The sequence below is a fragment of the Ursus maritimus genome, unplaced genomic scaffold (genome assembly GCF_017311325.1).
Source record: "Ursus maritimus isolate PB19 unplaced genomic scaffold, ASM1731132v1 scaffold_31, whole genome shotgun sequence".
In the NCBI taxonomy this organism is placed as follows: Eukaryota; Metazoa; Chordata; class Mammalia; order Carnivora; family Ursidae; genus Ursus; species Ursus maritimus.
The window spans coordinates 7545163-7548993 of NW_024425675.1; positions in this window are offsets into that span (position 1 = coordinate 7545163).

Consider the following 3831-nt stretch of genomic DNA (forward strand, 5'->3'; position numbering starts at 1 on the left):
GGACGAGCCTCCAGAGGGGCACACAAATGTAGTGTGTTCGTGTATTTTTCTGGAGAGAAGGCTTCGATCTTTTCTTCGATCCCAAACAGATTTAATGAAGGAGGAAATGAATTCTAAAAATAAAGGGAACTGTGTGGGACTGGGGAGAAGGAGGAGGAAATCCTGCAAGAACAAAGCAGGCTGTTGGGAAGAATATTAGGAGCAGGGCGGACGGGAGGTGGGATGGGAGGTGAGAACAGACAGTAAGAGTGAAGAATAGTATCACATATTCTGCAGAATTCGGACTTGAGTATTCTAAGCAATGGGAAGTGAGAGGACGAAATCCGCGGTCGGGATGCTTGATCTAATCAGAGTGAGCAAGATGGATAGACGCGCAAGAGAGAAGGAAGTAAAGAAATGCAACCAAATAGAGCGTCTCGGTTGTAAAAGTTTGTTTCTCTAAAGTTACGGGGTAGTGGCATCTTGTCGCTGCTGTTACTGAAACCCACAGCTGTGCGCTGGGGAAGGAGACGCCCATCCGGTGGGAGCCCTTGACTTCACTGAGCGCCCAGATGGTGCTGGGCATGGGCACCGCTGGTTAAACTGTCGTCTCCAGCTCCTAACCCTCCCGTCCTCTGCTCTGTGGCGCCAGAGCCATCTGCTCTGTGTCAGGTTCCACCACGAGGGGACTCAGGCAGGACACTGCAGGGCTGGGGGGCAGGAGGGACTCATACCTTCCTGCCTGTCTCCTGCTCTTGGGACACCACTTCACCCCTGCACGGGCAGTTCCTTCCCGCACCAGCCGGTGAACCCCGCTGACAGTCTTTCCAACACTTGCAGAACCAGCTCCATCATACCCCAGCCCCAGAGACACCAGCATGGGCTGGAGGATGCCCCCTCCCCAGCAGTCTGGGTCTCAGCCCCTCGGATCCCTCCTCCACACTCACAGATGCTAGCTCCGCAAGGCCCACCGTTAAACTTCGGTGTTTTTGTAATTTTAATCCTTCTTTTTGGTGCCCTAATCCTAGAGGTGGGAGCTGCACCCTACAATCACTCTCTCTGGGCCCTGAACTCCGAGGCACCTGAGAATTTTGGTAGAAAAGCACTCAAGTGCTCTGCATTGCAGAGGGAGAAGAGAACGCTTCCAGAACAATCCAGGAGAAGCTGCAGACGCAGCAGACAGGCAGCCTAGAGAAGACCCAGGAGCAAGGGCACAGAAAAGGGCTTTAAGAACAGTTCTGCCTGCCATTCGCTCCACCTCCTTTCCTTCCAAGCCTCCAGCCAAGTGTCCCGCCTCCACAGGAGTGTGAGGAGACTGCGGAGCAGGGCTAGTCCTAAGGATCTTTTGAGAAGCTTCAAGGCTCTCACGATGCCAAGTATCGTTAATTTTTATACTTCTAGGGACTGCTCATCATCTTCCTCCTCGCTGTGGAGAAAAAGCTAAGTGAGTCTTTGAGGAGCAAGTGAGTCTTTGCGGGCTGCCAAGTCTGCAAAACAACAGCTACCCCAAATTCCTAGAAGTCCTATCACTTTTCTGCTAATGAAAAAGAATCGGTTTCTTAATCTTACTCTGATTATCGTGTTCACTCCGAGGCAGAGAAGAAGATGGCATTGCTAATGAGTTCCTCCTCTGTATTGGGTCACATTGAAAGAGAATTTTTATTTCTTTCTGTCAAAGATGAAAGATTGTTTTTGAAAAAAAAAAAAAAGCACTTGAAAAAAAATCCCTCCTAAGGATATTACAGCTCCCAAAAATCTCTTCCAACTTCTTAGAGCGTCAATTTTACTATGCAAGGAGACCGTTTATTAGCTTGATTTCTTCTTATGTTCCGTTTCGGCTTTAATGAGCAACGTCTTTGGGTTCGTTTAGACTCTCCCTACCTTATTATCATCTAGCTGTGTGTCAGGAAGTCCAGGATAGTGGCTTTTGATGAACCGCGCTTCAAGGCAAAACCACAGAGGAGGGGGAGATGGACCGTGGATGATTTGGGGCTTTGAAGGGGCGCAGCCTGCCTGGGGGGCAAGCTTATTAGTGACTTAGCTCCTGCTCCCCACCCTCACACTTGTCTTTATGAAGTCATTACTGGCCCCCTGGTACACTCCTCCTGGGCAAGGCGGGAGAAGTTGATGGGGATCAAAGCCCACAGTAACAGCAACAACAACTTTAAGAGGTAGTTTGTTCAATCAAATTAAAAAATGAAGCTCTTTCTTTTTAGCTTCTGCGCCCCTGGAAGTGCATGTCCATTTCTACTGAGTCGGTAAAGAAATCTGTTGCAAACAGACCAGCTGAGGCTCTGTGAAGCTGAATCAGGCTCCTAACTGTTGTGCGTTAAGAGGCTGTAGACGTTATTATTAGATGCCAGGCATTACCATCCACATTACACAGATGCGGAAATTGTGGTCGAGGGTAGAAGAGATGAAACTTCCCAAGGGTTCTTAGCTACCAAAGTGTGGAGCCAGCATTTAACCCACATCTGTTAGATTCTGCGGCTCAGGTCCTCACCCGCAATGGTGTACAAGAGATCTGGTCCTGCTTGTATAATCACGTCGCCAGTGACGTGCTGGGCCCTCTTCGATCTCATGCGTCACTTGGAAAGCAGAAAACCTGGGAAGGCGAACTCTGATGCGGGGTGTTGGAAACCACTGGAGAAACTGAGTTCACAGAGCAGTGTGCTGGGCCACGGGGAGGGCACTGCCGAAGCGTCGTCACGGGCTCTGGGCTCTGCTTGTCCTCACCGCGGAGTGCTGCCTGGGCTAGAGATGGCGCCATCTTGACACCAGATGGACAAAGTGGATTTTTTTTTTTTAATGATAAAATCTAGCTGGTGAAAATGAGAGGTAAAGATATCCACTTCACAACTCCATACTGAGCATTGGCTACACGCCAGGGAATATGTGAGGCTACACCAGCCTTTGCCTTCATGTCACCTGGGCCCCTCGCACACAGGTGGGGGAAGTGGTGGACTTGGTAAAGCCTTGGTGAGAGTGATTTCTCAAGGTATCACTAAAATAATCAATACACCTAAGCTCTTCTTATTGTTGTCTTCCCTTTCCTTCCTTCCACTGCTCGTCCGTGGTGGTCCCGAGCGAGGTGAGGAGGCTGCCCGCACAGGGGTGCTGGCCTGGTGCAGGGAGTAGGAGCCTGAGTGTGGTAAGAACACACACACGGCAGTAGGGTGAGCAAGGTGTCCGTAGGTAATACACAAAATAACTCTTTGACATAGCAAAATCACACGTAGATATTCATTTTGAGGAAATAAATAGCAGGCGTGTGCCAAATACATAGAAGCAATACTGGGAGTCACACACAACCATTATAAGAGCAAAAGTTTGGAAACAACGCAAAGGACCAACCGGAAGACAAAAGAACCCACACAGGCTGACACGTGTTAAGTACCCACGAGCTTGTTGAAATGACAGGGACGACACTGAAGATCCCCGGGAAAGGAAAAGCAGGGTGAAGTTAACTGGTCATCCATATATGGGGGGGGGGGGCGGTGAATGTGCTTGGATCCCAATTTCACACTTTCCGCAAAAATCACTTCCTGGTGGCCTACAGACTTAAATGTAAAAGACAGACTTTAACATTTCAGGAGAAAATAGAGTAAAAGATCTTTGGGCTTCAAAGCAGAAGGAGGGGGCTCTTAAGACCAAAACTCCCCAACCTTAAAGGAAAGGACTGCTAAGGGTCAGGATGTGAAAATTAAGACCTTCTTTTCATCAAAGACCCCATCGAGTAAAAAACCAAGCCACAGACTAGAAGAAAACGTTCACAAACTTAGGCAACTGGGAAAGAGTTCGTCCAAAACGTGAAGGATAAAACAACCCACCCAAGGAGCAAATGGGCGAAAG